Source organism: Colobus angolensis, unplaced genomic scaffold (genome assembly GCF_000951035.1).
Source record: "Colobus angolensis palliatus isolate OR3802 unplaced genomic scaffold, Cang.pa_1.0 Scaffold616, whole genome shotgun sequence".
Lineage (NCBI taxonomy): Eukaryota > Metazoa > Chordata > Mammalia > Primates > Cercopithecidae > Colobus > Colobus angolensis.
In genome coordinates this window covers 97,382-116,437 of record NW_012119777.1, presented here as the reverse complement: position 1 = coordinate 116,437, position 19,056 = coordinate 97,382, and the positions used below count along the sequence as shown (strand labels likewise).

Below are 19,056 nucleotides of genomic sequence, written 5' to 3'. Positions count from 1 at the left end.
TTTTTCTGGCTGGAACCATGGAGGGTGCAGAAGAGAAGAAGAAGAAGGATCCTGCTGTGCCAGAAACCCTTAAGAAAAAGCGAAGGAATTTCGCAGAGCTGAAGATCAAGCGCCTGAGAAAGAAGTTTGCCCAAAAGATGCTTCGAAAGGCAAGGAGGAAGCTTATCTATGAAAAAGCGAAGCACTATCACAAGGAATATAGGCAGATGTACAGAACTGAAATTCGAATGGCGAGCATGGCAAGAAAAGCTGGCAACTTCTATGTACCTGCTGAACCCAAATTGGCGTTTGTCATCAGGATCAGAGTTATCAATGGCGTGAGCCCAAAGGTCCGAAAGGTATTGCAGCTTCTTCGCCTTCGTCAAATCTTCAATGGAACCTTTGCGAAGCTCAACAAGGCTTCGATTAACATGCTGAGGATTGTAGAACCATATATTGCATGGGGATACCCCAATCTGAAGTCAGTAAATGAGCTAATCTACAAGCGTGGTTATGGCAAAATCAATAAGAAGTGAATTGCTTTGACAGATAACGCTTTGATTGCTCGATCTCTTGGTAAATATGGCATCATCTGCATGGAGGATCTGATTCATGAGATCTATACTGTTGGAAAACGCTTCAAAGAGGCAAATAACTTCCTGTGGCCCTTCAAATTATCTTCTCCACGAGGTGGAATGAAGAAAAAGACCACCCATTTTGTAGAAGGTGGAGATGCTGGCAACAAGGAGGACCAGATCAACAGGCTTATTAGAAGAATGAACTAAGGTGTCTACCATGATTATTTTTCGAGTCTCCTCAGCTTGATAAACAGTACCTGCTCTCAAAATGAAAAAAAAAAAAAAAAAGAGAGAGCTTTGGACAGAGACTATGTGGTTTTCTAGATATGGAATCCTATCATCTGTGAAAAGGAATAAATCGATTGACTTCCTCTCTTCTATTTGGATGCCTTTTATTTCTTTCTCTTACCTTATTTATCTGGCTAAGACTTCCAGTACTATGTTGAACTTAAACAGGAATGGTAAGAGACAGCATCTATATCTTGTACCCATTTTCAGGAGAAATGCTTCCACCTTTCGCCCATTCAGTATGACGTTGGCTGTGGGTTTGTCATGACTGGCTTTTATTATTTTAAAGTGTGTTCCTTTAATGCCTAGCTTGTTGAGGGCTTTTTACATGAAGGGACATTGAATTTTATTAAGAGCCTTTTCTGCATCTATTGAGATTATTATGTGGATTTTGTCTTTGGTTTTGTGTGGTGAATCACATTTATTGATTTGCATGTATTGAACCAACCTCGCATCCAAGGGATAAAGCCTACTTGATCATGGTGGACTAGCTTTTGGAGGTGCTGCTGGATTCAGTTTGCAGTATTTTGTTGAGGATTTTTGCATTTATGTTCATCAGGGATATTGGCCTGAAGTGTGTGTGTGTGTGTGTGTGTGTGTGTGTGTGTCTGCCAGGTTCGAGTATCAGGATGATGTTTACCTCACAGAATGAGTAACAGAGGAGTGCTTCTTCAAGTTTTCACATTGGTTGCAGTAGGAATGGTACCAGCTCTTCCTTATATATCAGGTAGAATTCTGCTGTGAATCCATCTTGTCCTGGGATTTTTCTGGTTTATAGGCTTTTTATTATTAATTCAATGGCAGAACTCATTGTTGGTCTGCTCAGAGATTCAATTTCATCCTGGTCCAATCTTGGGGGGTTGTGTGTTTCAATGAGTGTATCCATTTCTTCTGAGTTTTCTAGCTTGTGTGCATAGAAGTGTTCATAGTAGTCCCTGAGTGTTTTTAAATTTTTCTGTGATGGTCCGTGGTAATATCCCCTTTGTCATTTCTGATTGTATTTATTCAGATTTTCTCTCTTTTTTTTTTCATTTATTATTCTAGCTAGTGGTTTATCTATCTTACTAATTATTTCAAAAACCCAACTCCTGGATTTGTTGATCTTTTGTACAGTTTTTCACATCTCAATTTCCTTTAGTTCAGCTCTGATTTTGGTTATTTCTTGTCTTCTGCTACCTTTGGGTTAGTTTGCTCTTGTTTCTCTAATTCCTCTAGTTGTGAGATTAGGCTATTAATTTGAGATCTTTCTAACTCTTTGATGTGGGCATCAAGTGCTATAAACTACCCTTTCAACAATACCTTTGCTGTGTCCCAGAGATTCTATTATAGTATATCACTGTTCTCATTAGTTTCAAAGAATTTCTTGATTTCTGCCTTAATTTCATTATTTACCCAAAAGTTACTCAGGAGCAGATTGTTTAATTTTTATGTAATTATAGAGTTTTGAGTGAACTTCTTAGTATTGGTCTCTATTTTTATTGTGCTGTAGTCTTAGAGTACGGTTGGTATGATTTCATTTTTTTTTAAATTTGCTAAGGACTGTTTTATGTCTGATTATATGGTCAATTTTAGAGTATATGCCATGTGCAAATGAAAATAAAGTATTTTCTATTGTCTTTGGGAGGAGTGTGTTGTAGATGTCTCTTAGGTCCATTTGGTCACATGTTGAGTTCAGGTCCTGGATATCTTTGCTAGTTTTCTGTCTTGGCGATCCATCTAGTATGTCAGTGAGATGTTGAAGTCTCCCACTATTACTATATGGTTATCTAAGTTCTTTGTAGGTCTCTAAGAATTTTCTTTATTAATCTGGGTGTGTTGGGTATATATTTAGGATAGTTAGGTCTTCTTGTTGTATTGAACTTTTTACTATTATGTAATGCTCTTGTCTTTTTTGGTATTTGTTGTTTAAAGTCTGTTTTGTCTGAAATTAGAATAGCAAACCCTGCTTTCTTCTAGGTTTTGTGGGTGTGTGTGTGTGCGTGTGTTGTTGATGGTGGTGGTGGTGGTTTGTTTGTTTGCTTGCTTGGTAGATTTTTCTCTGTCCCTTTACTTTGAGTCTATAAGTATTGTTGTGTGTGAGATGGGTCTCTTAAAGACAGCATACCATTGGCTCTTGCTTCTTTATTCAACTTGTCACTTTGTGCCTTTTAATTGGACATTTAGCCCATTTACATTCAAGGTTAGCATTGCTATGTTTGGATTTGATCCTTTCAACATGTTGTTAGCTGCTTATTATGTTGACTTTGTTTGTGTAGTTGCTTTACAGTGTCATTGGTCTGTGTACTTAAGTATGTTTTTGTATTGGCTGGTAATAGTCTTTCCTTCCCATGTTTAGCACTCCCTTTAGGATCTCTTGTAAGACAGGTCTGGTGGTAATGAAATCACTTAGCATTTGCTTGTCTAAAAAACATCATATTTCTGCTTCACTTATGAAACTTAGTTTGACTGGATATGAAATTCTTGGTTGGAAATTCTTTTATTTATGAATGCTGAATATAGGCCCCTATTCTCTTTTGGCTTATAGGGTTTCTGCTGATGGGTTAACTGTTACCCTGACTGGATTCCCTTTGTAAGTGAACCTTCTCTCTAGCTGCCTTTAACATTTTTTCTTTCATCTCAACCTTGGAAAATCTGATGACTATGTCTTGGAGATTGTCTTTAGTAGTATTCCACAGGAGTTCTCTGTATTTCGTCAATTTGAATGTTGACCTGTCTAATGAGGTTGGGGAAATTTTCATGAACAATACCTTGAAACATATTTTTTTCAACTTGCTTGCTTTCTCTCCCTATCTTTTGAGGATGCCAGAGTCAGATTTTTGTCTCTTTACATGATCCCATATTTTTCAGAGGTTTTTGTTCATTCTGTATTGTTTTTCTTCATTTTGTCTGACTGAGTTATTTCAGAGAGTAGGTCTTTGAGCTCTGAGCTTCTTTTCTCAGCTTGGTTTACTCTGCTGTTAATACTTGCAATTGTATTCTGAAATTCTTGAAGTGAGTTTTTCACCTTAATCTGCTCAGTTTGGTTCTTTCCTAAAATGGCTGTTTTATCTTTCTTCTTCTGTATCACTTTATTGCATTGCTTAGAATCCTTGGATTGGGTTTCATCTATCTCCTTAATGTCAATGATCTTCATTTCTGTCTACATTCTGATTTCAGCCGTTTCAAACTGGTTAAGAACCATTGCTAGAAAATAGCGTGGTCATTTGAAGGTAAGAAGATAGATACCTGCACAAGAACTCTAAGTTTCCAGAGTTCTTGTGCTAGTTCTTTCGCATCTTGCAGGGAGGATGTTCCTTCAGTCTTTGAAGTTGCTGTCCTGTTTTTATTGTTGTTATTGTTTTGTTTTGCTTTTATCTTCTTTGATGCCCTTGAAGATTTGATTATGGTATAAGTTAGGTATGTTTGACTGGTTTCAATTCTAGTCCACTCCTGGGTCTTGGAGGCGTTCCCTCTGATTACTGTTTTCATCCCGATTTTTTTTTTTTTTTTTTTTTTTTTTTTTTTTTTGAGACAGAGTCTGGCTCCGTTGCCTAGGCTGGAGCTCAGTGGTGCGATCTTGGCTCACTGCAACCTCCGCTTCCTGGGTTCAAGCAATTCTCTGCCTCAGTCTCCCAAGTAGCTGGGATTACAGGTGTCCACCATCACGCCTGGCTAATTTTTGTATTTTTAGTATAGACAGGGTTTCACCATCTTGGCCAGCCTGGTCTTGAATCCTGACCTTGTGATCCACCTGCCTTGGCCTCCCAAAGTACTGGGATTATAGGCATGAGCCACTGCATGTGGTCTCTTTTGTTGGATGTTCTGTTCCATGGGGCTCCCTCATATAGGTCCTATAGTTGGCAGAGAAGCTGCATCCTTGTTTTGTCAGTCCTAATCTGCTGTTCATGTGCTTCCCAGGGAAACATGGAAATGTGTCTGCCTGCAGAGTTCAGGCAGAAGTGGGACCACTGGGCTAGAAGTGATAGTTGGTGTGGCCCATCTGGCTATGAGAGGTGAAAGTGGGTGGAGTTGCCATCCCTGGCATCTGGGTGTTTCCAGGGCAGCAGGAGGAGGTTGTACTCCTCAGCAAATTCAGGCAGAAGTAGGACCAGTGGGCTAGAAGCTCTAGCAGGCATGTCTTGCCTGGTTACCAGTGGTGGGGGTGGGTGTCGTCACCTGCTCTGCCATCTGGGTGCTTCCTGCAACAATAGTAGGCTGTGCTCACTAACTGAGTTCCCACAGAAGCAAGACCACTAGGCCACAAGCTCTATCAGGTGTTGCTTGCCTGGCTATCAGCAGCAGCCATGGATGGGGTTGCCCACCTGCTGTCAGGTGCTTCCTGGGACAACAAGGGACTCTCCCTGGCTGAGTTCACATTGATGCTGGACCACTGGGTTGGAAGCTCTATCAAGCATTGCCCACTTGGCTACCTGTAGCGTGGGGGTAGGGGTAGGGTCGAGTGGGATCATGTTTTCCAGGACACGGGGAAGCTGTGCCCTCCAGTTGAGTTTACACAGAAGTGCGGCTGCTGGCCCATGAAGTTTTATTTAACTTACTTTTCACCCTCTGAGACACAAGTGTCTTTTCAATAAGTTTAGAGTAGCTGCTATGTATTGCTTACTGGATCCAGTCAGCATAATGTCATTAGTGTAATGGGTCAGTGTGTTATGTGATGGAAGGAAAAGATGATCAATGGCCTGGGATGGTGGCTCACGCCTGTAATCCCAGCACTTTGGGAAGCTGAGGTGGGCAGATCATGAGGTCAGGAGTTCAAGACCAGCCTGGCCAATAGAGTGAAACCCTGTCTCTACTAAAAATACAAAAAATTAACCAGGTATGGTGGTGGGCGCCTGTAATCCCAGCTACTCAGGAGACCGAGGCAGAATCGCTTGAACCCGGGAGGTGGAGATTGCTGTGAGCCAAGATCATGCCATTGTACTCCAGCCTGGGCTACAGAGCCAGACTCGGTCTCAAAAAAAAAAAAAAATTTCAAGATCCCTGTGCACTAAATTATGTCATAGTCCTGATGAATTAATATACCTCTTAGGACATCCTATATCTGGCGCTGACCATCTGAAAGCAAACTGCTTATGGTGATCTTTACTATCAGATATGTAGAAAATAAGCATTTGCCAGTTTAACAGTGCCTATCAAGTACCAGGAGATGTGTTAATTTGCTCAAGCAATCATAGCCCATCTGGTATAAAAGCTGCAATTAAATTCATCACCTGACTAAGCTTACAATATTCCCATTATTATCCAAAATGCATTGGTCTTTTGCAGAGAACAAAAAGCCAAATGGGGATATGGTGGGAGTCACCACCTCTGGTTGCTCTAAGTCCTTGATTGTGGCACTAATCTCTGCAATCTCTTCTGAAATATGGTATGGCTTTTTGCTTACTATTTTTCTAGGTACAGGCAGTTCTAGTGGCTTCTACCTCTTCTACCACAATAGTTCTCACTCCATAGGTCAGAGAACTAATGTGAAAATTCTGCCATTTGCTGAATACATCTATTCCAATTTTACATTCTGGGGACTGGGGATATTATCATAGAATGGGTTTGGGACTCACTGGACCCCTGGTTAAGGTGAAACTGTGCGAAAACTTTGTTGTTTACTTCATCACCATAAGTTCCTAGTCTGTTTGGTGGGCCACAGTGACATTTTGTGTCTCCTGGAATTAGTATCAGTTCAGAACCAGGGTCTAATAAACCCCAAAGAGTTTATTTAATTTTCCCAATGCACAGTGACTCTAGTGAAAATTCATAGTTCCCTTTGGGGAAGGTTGAGAGAAAGATCAACAGTGTAAATTTTTGGCAATGTAGTGGGGTTCTTCCTCAGGATGACTGAAACTTTTCTTCATTAGTGAAGTTCTGAGTCTGGAAACTGGCTCAAATTTGGAAATTGATTGGGAGCCTATGATACTCCATTTTTATAATTCTAGCTGAATTTTTGTTCAAATGACCTGGAACTCTTCCACTTTTCCAGATGATGTAATAGATTTGGATAGAGTTCCCAAATTGGTAGAGTTTCCCAATTATTCTGATTGCTGCTTTGACTCTATTGTCCATTATGGTTACCATGCCCAACTTGCCTTAATGTTTAATTGCCGCCATTTAGCCCCTAAACCTCAGGATGCAATTACCGCTATTGCATCTAGGTTTCCCAGTTCAGTGTCAGCAAGTTTCCACTGTAATTTCTGACCTACAGCGAAGAGCAATCACAGAGCTGGGGCTCCCTTCACAGTACTGGTAAAAGATGTGTCCTCTTAATCTACCCAGGGTATGTGACCAGGTCTTGAATAATAAATCCACTTAGGGATATTCAATATCCCTAAGATTTTGAATACTTTTCTTTACAGTATACCAGCTTTTCAAGTCTCTGGGCAAATGGACTGGATTGGCATTTCATTTTTATTTAGTGGAGGACATCCTCTGGTCTATGTTTCAGCCAATCAACCAAACTGTTTAAGTCCTTTTTAAACCCCTGAGCTGACATACTAAATCTGTTCTTTCAACCATTATCTCACAACCTTAATATCTGTTTCTACACATATTCCCTAGATTTCTGTTTATGTAAGTTGGAAAAAGCATGTGATTATAATGGAGTGTAACATACCTCCTCATAGATCACACTTTGTATCTCATCTTTGGCACTTTCTGTGACTTGACTCTAGTTACAAGTGTAAAAGCAAAGAGGGGTGTTGAGCATCAATTCTTAGGAGAATTGGCCGTGTCTTACAAGGCAACTACCTCAGGGAAGGCCATTAGAGTTACCTCAGGAAAAGCAAGCTTAATCTTCTGAGATGGGGTGGCAGTGGAGCAGCTTCTTATACCGGCAAGGAAGACACCATAATTTAGGGGTTCAATGTTCCTAGCTTCAGTAGGACCTTTTCATATGTCACCATTCTGAGTTGCATGTTCTTATTTCTCTCCAATCAGTGCCTTCATTTAAACAGCAGATACCCTGCAAGGATGGAAATTCCATTCGTGTTATAATTTAGCCACTCACAGAAAAAGAGGGTGGGTTTTGCTTTTAGCAATCTCATCTACAGTAGATAAGGATCTCTTCAAGGCAGATATAGTAATTCTTGCACTATTTATGTAGCCCCTGAACAGGCTATTGGAATCCCTGAGTGCTTCCATTTCTTTCTCCACATTGCCCAGTAACATTAGGAACAACCATCCAATGTCATTATACTTGCTAGTTTGACAAGATGTTCAAAGGTATGATACATGGTTGCCCTATAAATATTTTATTTACAGTACCTAGTGGTGATATTTTGCATATGTCTACTGATACATTATGCCAAGAACTATCAGTGCTTTCTTTACAGGGAGAAAAAAAAAAGAAAATATTAAGGTATGACTGACATACCAAAGCTTACATATATCCAATATATACAACCTGATGAGTTTGAACATAAGCATATACTTATGAAACTGTCACCACAACTAATGCCATAAACATATCTATCACCACCAAAAGTTTTCTCCTACTCTCTCTCTCCACCTACCCCCCTTCTCTCTCTTTTCTTATAGGAACACTTTTATTCATTTTATTATTATTATTATTTTTGAGATGGAGTTTTGCTCGTTGCCGAGGCTGGAGTGCAATGGTACGATCTCAGCTGATTGCAACCTCCGCCTCCCAGGTTCAAGCAATGTCCTGTCTCATCCTCTTGAGTAGCTGGGATTACAGGGATACGCCACCACGAACAGCTAATTTTGTATTTTTAGTAGAGATGCGGTTTCTTCATGTTGGTCAGGCTGGTCTTGAACTCCCGACCTCAGGTGATCCCCCCTCCTTGGCCTCCCAAAGTGCTGGGATTACAGGCGTAAGCCACCGCGCCCGGCTACTTATAGGAATACTTAACATAAGGTGTACCCTCTTAGCAAATTTTTAGGTATGCAATATAGTCAGTGCTGTCTTTAATACTGAAAGTAGAATTATTAATGTCATTAAATCTTGATATTTTTTAAAAAATTTAAGAAATCCCCGAACCAATTCAGAAAACTCATCCTTAAGATTCTGTTTATCTAGAGCCACTCTTGGTACCAAAATCTAAATTAGTCAGCATTCTCCAGAGAAACAGAGCCAATAGGGTATGTGTGTGTGTGTGTATATATATATATGTGTGTATGTGTGAGAGAGAGAGATTTATTTTAAGAAATTGGCTCACACAATTGTTGAGGCTAGCAAAAAAAAAAAGTAAAAAGTAAAAAGTAAATCTGCAGCCAGGAGGCTGAAGATCGAGGGAAGAATTGATGTTGCAGCTCAAGTTTAAAGGCACTCTGGAAGCAGAAATCTCTTTCTCAAAGGGCCTGTGTCTTTTTTCCCTTTAAGGCCTTCAGCTGATTGGATGAAGCCCAACTACAGTATGGAGAGTGATCTGCTTCACTCAAACTCTACTGGTTTAAATGTTGATCTCATCTAAAAAAAAATCACTTTTATAGCAATATTTAGACATTCTGACCAAATACCTGAGCACTGTGGCCTAGTCAATTTGACACATAGAATTAACCATCACAGATGCTAAGTGTTATCCGTTCTTTCTGAGAATATTGGAAACTTAATTAAAAAGCTCCTATTATTTTCATGTAATGGGGTAAAATCCTTTCATAGTAGTTAAATGAATGCTAATTAATACAATTAGCTCTCAAACATGCTGTTATGCTGAGTAATCATCTTTATCAAAGTTATACTCTCTTATAGTACACTTATTGAATATGAGACCTGAGTCCATTTTGGGTATTAAATATGTTGTAGGAAAGCTGAAGTAAACTGATGATGTGTTAAAAGTAGTGCCTGCTACTTAGGTGTTCTAAGAAGCCTCAAGTCTTCCTGTTTATCAAACAACTCGTTACATTGGTCTTACGTAGAACAAAAATACATTGGTTGTCTTCACTGACAGAGTGGTGCTGCGGCTATGGGACTTGGAATGGAAAATTCTCAAGACTATGTTGGTTTAATTGGCTCTAATAGCAGTTTCTTCCCTTCCCTGAGCCTGCCCCTTTTTCTGTGAGTCTTCCACTCTTAAATTACTACTAGTTAGGGTCACAAGTGGATGCAAAGGGAGCAGCATGTGGTCTTCTTAAAAACCAGGCCAAATATTTCAGATTTGGGTAGTTATCCCAGCCCTTTCCTTTCTCCAAATTGTTGCCTCCTTTCACATATGGAACACTTGCTCTTTAATACAATTTAAAAGGAAATAAAATATACTAAAATAAGTTATTATAGAAGGATAATTTAACATAAATGTGATAATTTTACACAAATTTTAGTAAAAGCACAAGCAACTAATAAAATTATGAGTGAAATCTGGTTCATTAGTAATCAATGAAAGAAATTATTAAAGTTATACCATTCTATGCTAATATCTTTAGAATCTCAATACAATAGATAATTTTGCGAATATAAAAATGTCTCACAATCAGGAAGAAGCTGAAAACTTTGTGGAACTGTAACAATGAAAGTGTGTCTGGAAATGGTGGGTTCTTGGTCTCACTGACTTCAAAAATGAAGCCGCGAACCCCCACAGTGACTGCTACAGTTCTTAAAGATGGTGTGTCCAGAGTTTGCTCCTTCAAATGTCCAGATGTGTCTGCAGTTTCTTCCTTCTGGTGGATTCGTGGTCTCGTTGACTTCAGCAGCAGAACTTTGCGGTGAATGTTACAGCTCTCAAAGATGGCGTGGACCCAAAGAGTGAGCAACAGCAAGATTTATTGCAAAGAGTGAAAGAACAAAGCTCTCACACGGTGGAAGCGAACCCAGGCGGGTTTCCAGTGCTGACTGGGGCAGCCTGCTTTTATTCCCTTATCTGACCCCTCCCACATCTTGCTGATTGGTCCATTTTATGGAGAGCTGATTGGTCTGTTTTACAGACAGCTGATGGGTCCATTTTGACAGAGTGCTGATTGGTTTGTTTACAATCTTTTAGCTAGGCACAGAGTGCTAGACAGAAAAGTTCTGCAAGTCCCCATTGGGTTAACTAGATACAGATTGGTGTATTTACAAACCTTGAGCTAGACACAGAGTATTGATTGGTGTATTTACAACCCCAGAGCAAGACACAGAGTGCTGATAGGTACCCTTAAAATCCTTTAGCTAGACACAGAGTGCTAGACAGAAAAGTTCTCCAAGTCCCCACAAGGTTAGCTAAAGAGTACTGGTTGGTGTATTTACAAACCTTGAGCTAGATACAGAGTACTGATTGTGCGTTTACAATCCCTTAGCTAGAAATAAAAGTTCCCCAAGTCCCCACTAGACTCAGGAGTCCAGCTGGTTTCACCTAGTGGATTCCGCCCTGTTGCTGCAGGCAGAGCTGCCTGCCAGTCCCGTGCCCTGTGCCCGCACTCCTCAGCCCTTGGACGGTGGATGGGACCAGGCACCACAGAGCAGGGGGCAGCACCCATCAGGAGGCCTGGGCTTCCTAGGAGCCCACGGTGGCTGAAAGGTTCGGACATGGCGGGCTGCAGGTCCCGAGTCCTGCCCCTCGGGGAGGCAGCTGAGACTGGGTGAGGATTGGAGCGCGGTACATGCCTGCTGGCAGTGCTGGGGGACCCAGCGCAACCTCTGCAGCTGTTGGCCCGGGTGCTGAGTCCGTCACTCTCCTGGGCTCGCCAGATGCTCCAAGTGCAGTCCGCGGGCGCCCGCTGGAGCTGGCACTGGCCTGTGAGCACCGTGGGCAGCCCCAGTTCCTGCCCCCTCCTCTCCCTCCACACCTCCCTGCAAGCAGAGGGAACCCGCTCTGGCCTGGCCAGCCCAGAGAGGGGCTCCCACAGTTCAGTGGCTGGCTGAAGGGCTCCTCAAGTGCACCAGAGTGGACACGGAGGCGGAGGAGGCGCCAAGAGTGAGGGCTGCTAGCACATTGTTACCACTCACTGGGATTACAGGCATGAGCCACCGTGCCCAACCAGTTCGTTTTTATTTAACTTTTTCTTTTCTTTTTACTTGACACAAAATTTTGCATATTCAAGAGATACAGTGATTTTTAATACATGTATACAATGTGTAATGATAAAATCAGGGTAATTATCATATTCATCACCTCAAATATGTGTCTTTTCCTTGCATTAAGAACATTAAAAATCCTTTCTTTTTCTGGGCCCCGTGGCTCTCACCTGTAATCCCAGCACTTTGGGAGGCCAAGGCAGGCAGATCACAAGGTCAGGAGTTTGAGAACAGCCTGGCCAATATGGTGACATCTCATCTCTACTGAAAATACAAATATTAGCCTGGCGTGGTGGTGGGTGCCTGTAGTCCCAACTACTTGGGAGGCTGAGGCAGGAGAACTGCTTGAAACCAAGAGACGGAGGTTGCAGTGAACTGAGATCGTGCCACTGCACTTCAGCCTGGGTGACAGAGCAAGACTTCAAAAAAAAAAGCACAAAAATCCTTTCTTCTAGCTTTTTGAAAATATGAACAAATTATAGTTAACTGTATTCACCCTACAGGGATGCAGAACACCAGAACTCATTCCTCCTATCTAACTGTAATTTGTTCTTCGTCTACCTGCCTCTCCCCATCCTTCCCTCGCCCTACATTTCCTACCCTCTAATATCCACAATTCTACTCTCTACTTCCATAGGATCAATATTTTTTTAACTTCCACATATGAGTGAGAATATGTAATATTTATCTTTCAATGCCTGACTTATTTCACTTAACATAACATACCCCAGGCTCATCAATGTTGCCAGAAATGGAGATCATGGCTGACAGGAAACAGGACTAGATTGCAGCTCCCACTTGGATGGACAGAGCAACGTATGGAGTCTCAGGTCATGAACTTTTGCTCCAGAATGACTGCAGAAATACATAAGGAAAGCTAAGAGAACTCATAGATCCTTTGAAGGAAGTGGATTGCTCCTGCGAAACCCCGGGGACTACGGAGAAGATTCTGACCTTACTTGGAGCTGAATCAATTTAGAGAGCCAAGTGAAATACAGAGGTAGAGGAAGTAGTGGGAAAAGCCCTGTGGGCTTGCTGGGCCCCCCAGTAAGCAATTTCCGCCTTGCCTCACAGGGGTCCTTTAGGAGGGCTGCCAGAGGCACTGGGAAAAGGCCACAGGAAGAAGGAAACCTCCAGCAGAACTTTGTATCAATTTGAACCCATTGAGAAATCTGGCCAAAACTCGGGGAAGGGCATGAATCTGTAGTGCAGACTCCACAGGAAGGGGAAGAACTAAAGCCCTACTTGCTTTTGCAGCAGTGTTGCCAGAAATGACAGGATTTTATACTCTTTTATGGCAGAAGAGTAATCAATTTTGTGTATATATGTATATTTATCTATTGATGAACATTTAGATTGATTCTATATCTTAGCTATTGTGACTTGTGCAACAATAAATATGGTGGTCCAAGTAATCCTTTAATGTACTGATCTTTCTTTACTTTGGAAAACTACCCAGTAGTGAGATTGTTGGATTATATAGTAGTTCTATTTTTAGTTTTTTGAGAAACATCCACACTGTTTTCTATAATGACTGTAATAGTTTATATTCCCATAAACAGTGCGGTGTTTCCTTTCTTCCACATCCTCACCAGCATTTGTATTTTGTATTGTGATAATATCTAATCTATCTATCTAGGGTGACATAATATTTCATTGTGGTTTTTGACAGAGCAGGGGCATCACCATCTTGGACAAGCCCCTCATTCTAGAGTTCACCTTAATTAAAAAACCACCTAAATCCAAAGGGCATTAGCCTAATAGCTAAGGTCAGCATAACCATAAACAAGAAATAACATCTCCAACCAGAAACAGTCCAAACTCATCCCCGACCAGAGGATATGCTAGCCCTGAGATAAAGCCCCGCTCCGGCCAGGGAAGATGCTAGACCCGATATAACCCCCCTCCAGGCCGGAAAGATTTCTGCCCCAAAACAACCTCCCCTCCTCCCAGAGAGATTCCAAGCCCCCCATAAACTTCTCCACACACATAAACATTCCAAGCTTCTCATAAGCCCCCTCACCCTAAAACCAATATATACTCTTAGTCTGTAAGAAAGCGCTCATGACGGAAATGGCCAAGAGCACCTCTCAGGTTTTACGTAAAGAAAACCTAGGCCGGGCGCGGTGGCTCAAGCCTGTAATCCCAGCACTTTGGGAGGCCGAGACGGGCGGATCACGAGGTCAGGAGATCAAGACCATCCTGGCTAACACGGTGAAACCCCGTCTCTACTAAAAATACAAAAACTAGCCGGGCGAGGTGGCGGGCGCCTGTAGTCCCAGCTACTCCGGAGGCTGAGGCAGGAGAATGGCGTAAACCCGGGAAGCGGAGCTTGCAGTGAGCTGAGATCCGGCCACTGCACTCCAGTCCGGGCGACAGAGCGAGACTCTGCCTCAAAAAAAAAAAAAAAAAAAAAGAAAACCTGTATTTAACTGCCAGCCATGTTTTGTGTTTCTTTCCTCTTTGTTCAACTCTTACAGTTTTAATTTGGCATTTTCCTGATGATTAGTGATGTTTAGCATTTTTCATATATTTGTTGGCCATTTTGTATGTCTTTTTTTGAAAAATACTTACTCTGATTCCTTGCAGATTATTTTTTTTTTGCCGTAGAATTGTTTTAGTTTCTTTTCTATTTGAGGTATTAGTTCCTTGTTGAATGAAGAGTTGGCAAGTATTCTCTCCCATTCTACACATTATCTTCTCACTGTTGATTATTTCTTTTCCTGTACAGAAGCTTTCTTTTTCTTTTTCTTTTTCTTTTTTTATTTGAGACAGAGTCTGGCTCTGTCACCCAGGCTAGAGTGCAGTGGTGCAATCTCGGCTCGCTGCAAGCTCCGCCTCCCGAGTTCAAGCCATTCTCCTGCCTCGGCCTCCAGAGTAGCTGGGACTACAAGCACCTGCCACCAAGCCCGGCTAATTTTTTGTATTTTTAGTAGAGATGGGGTTTCACTGTGTTAGCCAGGATGGTCTCGATCTCCTGACTTTGTGATCCGCCCGCCTTGGACTCCCAAAGTGCTGGGATTGCAGGCATGAGTCACCGCACCCGGCCCCTGTACAGAAACTTTCTAATTTAATATAGTCTCATATATATGTGTGTGTCTATGTGTGTGTGTGTGTATGTGTGTATATATATATATGTATATATATACATATGTGTGTGTGTGTGTGTGTGTGTGTATATATATATATATATATGTATATATTTTGGGGTTATGTTACCTGTGCTTTTAAAGTCTCTGCCATAAAAGCTTTGCCTAGTCCAATGTCCTAAAATGTTTCCACTTATATTTTCTTCCAGTTGTTTTATAGTTTCAGGTCTTGTGTTAAGTCTTTAATTCATTTTGGGTTTTTTTTTTGTATAGTGAGAGATATGGCTCTACTTTTATTCTTTTGCGTGTGGATATTCAATTTTCCCCATACCATTTATTAAAGAGAATGTCCTTTTCCCAATGTATGTTATTAATTACTTTGAGGAAAATCAGTTGGCTGTAAATATGTGGATTTACTTCTGAGTTCTATATTTTGCTCCATTGGTAAATGTATCTGATTTGATGCCAGTACCTTGCTGTTTTTGGTCACTCCAGCCTTCTATTATACTTTGAAATCAGGCAGTATAATGCCTCCATCTTTGTTCTTTTTGTTCAGTATTACTTTGGCTATTCAGGGAATTTTGTGGCTCCAAACAAATTTTAAGATTGTTTTTTCTATTTATGTGGAAAATGTGATCAGTATTTTGATAAGAATTGCATTGAATTTGTAGATTGCTATGGGCAGTATGGTCATTTCAACAGTATTAATTGTTCCAATTCATGAGCATGTGATATCATTACATTTGTGTTTTCTTCAATTTATTTCATCAGTGTTTTGTAGTCTGCTTTGTAGAGCTCTTTCACCTCCTTGGTTAAATTTATTCCTAGGTATTTTATTTTATTTATATTTTTGTAGCTATTCTTAATGAATTTGCTTTATTTCTTTTTCAGCTAGTTCACTAATGGTGTATAAAAATATTACTGAGTTTTATACATTTATTTTGCATTCTGCAACCTTACTAAATTTATTTACCAGTGCTAAAAGATTTGGATTGAAATGTACATGAGATCATGTCATCTGCAAAGAGGAACAATTTGGCTTCCTCTTTCCCAATCTGAATTCCTTTTAATTCTTTCTCTTGCCAATTGCTCTGGGTAGGAATTCCAGTACTATGTTGAATAAGAGTAGTAAGTGGACAATCTTGCCTTATTTTAGTTCATAGATAGAAGACTTTGAGTTTTTCTGTATTCAGTATAATGTTAGCTGTGAGTTTGTTATACACAGCCTTTATTGTGTTGAGGTATGGTTAATCTATTTCTAATTTGTTGAGAGTACTTTTTAAAATCATTAATTGATGTTAAATTTTATCAAGTGCTTTTTCAGCATCTAGTGAAATGATCATATGGTTTTTGTCTTTCATTAATTTGTGGTGATGTATCACATTTATTGATTTGCTTATGTTGAACCATCTTTGCATCCCTGAGGTAAATCCCAATTAATATTGTTGTCTTATCTTTTTGATGTATCATTTGATTTGGTTGGCTAGTATTTTGTTGTGAATGTTTACATCCATGTTCATCAGATATATTGGCCTACAGTTTCCTTTTGTTTTTTGTTTTGTCTTTATCTGACGTGGGTATCAGTGTAATTTTTGCCTTATAGAATGAATCAGGAATTTTCTTTTGTTTTGTTTTGTTTTTTGTATTATTTAGAGATGAATTGATGTTAGTTTTTCTTTAAAGTTTGGTAGAATTCATCAGGAAGGCCATACAGTGCTGAGATATTCTTTGTCAAAAGACTTTTTATTATTGACTCAATCACATTACTTGTTATTGGCCTATTCAGGATTTGTGTTTCTTCCATGTTCAATCTTGATTTTTATATGTGTCCAGGAATTTAGTTGTATTCTTTAAATTTTCCAATTTGGTGGTTTATAGTTGCTCAAAGCAGTAACGATCTTTTGTATTTCTGTAGTATCAGCTGTGATGTTTCTTTTTTCATTTCTATTTGTATGTATGTAAACAGTCATCTCTTTTTTATTCTTAGTTAGTGTGGCTAGCCAAGATAAATCCCAGTGGTTATTATTGCATTATCTTTTTGATGTATTGTTTGGTTCGGTTTGCTAGTATTTTTTGTTTAGTGCTATGTGAAATTGATCTTTTCAAGAACTTTTTGTACCATCAATCCTTTCTACTTTTTGTCTATATTTTGTTTAGTTATGGTCTGATTTTTATTCTTTTTTTCTCCTAATTTTGGGATTTTTTTTTTTACTTTTCTAATTCTTTGAGGAGCATCATTTATTAGTCTTTTCATATAAAATAATTATACGTTTCTGAGGTAAGCATTTATTGCTATAAATTTCTATCTAAGCACTGCTTTTGGTGTATCCCTAGTTCTCTGGGTGTTGTGTTTCCATTCTCATTTGTTTCAAAAAGTGTTTTTATTTCTTCATTGACTCATTGGGGGTTCAGGAGCCATGTTGTTTAATTTTTATGTACTTGTATGCTTTCCAAAGTTCTATGGTTATTGATTTCTCATCTTATTCCATTGTGACCTGAAAAGATAGTTGATATTATTTCAATTTAAAAAAATTTATTGAGACTTCTTTTGTGGTCTAACATGTGGTCTGTCTTGGAGAATGTTTCATGTACTGATGAGAAAATGTGTATTCTCTGACTGATGGATGGAATGTTCTTTGAATATCTGTTAGTTCTGTTTTTTCTATAGTGCAGGCTAAGTAGAAAGTTTCTGTGTTAATTTTCTGTCTAGATAATTTATCTGATATTGAAGACGAGGTGTTGAAGTCCTCAACTACCACTATATTGGATTCTGTCTCACTATGTAGCTCTAATAATTCCTTTATATATCTGGTGTTGGTCATATATATATTTATAGTTGTTATATCCTCTTTTTGAATCAATTCCTTTGTCATTATATAATAAGCTTCTTTTTTATGTTTACTGATGTAAAGTCTTTTTTGCTTGATATAAGTACTCTTATATGCTTTTGGTTTCCATTTGCATAAAATGTTTCTTTCCATCCCTTCACTTTATATTTATTTGTGTCTTTATGGGTGAATTGAGTTTCTTGTAGGCGACATGTAGTTGGGATTGTTTTCTTTTTGGGTCCATTCAGTCAATCTATATCTTTTGTTGTTGTTTTTATTTCATAATCATAAACTTAACTCAACTTTGCAATCCAGCTAGGCATGGAAAGGAACAAGGAAAATATGGAACCCAAAGGGAACTGCAGGGAGAGCACAAAGATTCTAGGATACACAAGCAAATGGGGTGGAGGGGTGCACTCCTGAGCTACAGAAGGAATGGTCTGGTGGCTAAGATAAAACACAAGTCAAACTTATTAGAGTTGTCCACAGTCAGCAATGGTGATCTTTCTGGTCTTGCCACTCCTGGACTCAGAGGGCTCTATGGCCTCCACAATATTCATGCCTTCTTTTGCCTTGCCAAAGACCACATGCTTGCCATCCAACCACTCAGTCTTGGCAGTACAGATGAAAAACTGGGAACCATTTGTGTTGGGTCCAGCATTTGTCATGGACAAGATGCCAGGACCTGTATGCTTTCAGATGAAATTCTTATCATCAAATTTCTCCCTGTAGGTGGACTTGCTGCCAGTGCCATTATGGCCTGTGAAGTCACCACCCTGACACATAAATCCTGGAATAATTCTGTGAAAGCCGGAGCCTTTATAACCAAATCCTTTCTCTCCAGTGCTCAAAGCATGAAAGTTTTCTGCTGTCTTTGGAACTTTGTCTGCAAACAGCTCAAAGGAGACTCGGCCCAAGAGTTCACTGTCAACGGCGATGTTGAACAACACAGTGGGGTTGACCATGGCTGATTGTACAGGGCTCCTGGTGGCGGCAGCATCTGTAAAAAAGGCAATCTATATCTATCAATTAAGGAATTTAAACCATTTATTCTTAAGTGCTTTTGATAGGTGAGGACTTACTCCTGCCATTTTTTAAATTGTTTTGTGATCAATTTGTATATTTTTTGTAATTTTCTTCCCTTTTTATTGTTAACTTTTATGACTTTGTGGTTTTTGTATTCTTTTTGTTTCCTGATTTGTGTCAGCACTACCAGTGAGTTTTACGCTTTCTTTTATGACAGTAGATATTGTTCTGCTTCCACATGTAGGACTCCTTAAGCAATTTTTTTTTTTGAGGTGGAGTCTCATTCTGTCACCTATGCTGGAGTGCAGTGGCATGATCTCGGCTTACTGCAACCT

The 19,056-nt window shown here is 39.8% G+C and overlaps 2 pseudogenes across 1 annotated transcript; one reads left to right on the top strand and one right to left on the bottom strand.

Moving 5' to 3' along the window:
* LOC105527299 lies at positions 1-10,698 on the top strand (annotated as a pseudogene). The gene is made up of 2 exons (XR_001004214.1): positions 1-789; positions 10,688-10,698. The product of XR_001004214.1 is annotated as a 60S ribosomal protein L7 pseudogene (transcript).
* A 7,470-nt stretch (positions 10,699-18,168) lies between these two features.
* Positions 18,169-19,056, bottom strand: part of LOC105527300 — a 5,571-nt pseudogene continuing 4,683 nt past the window's right edge.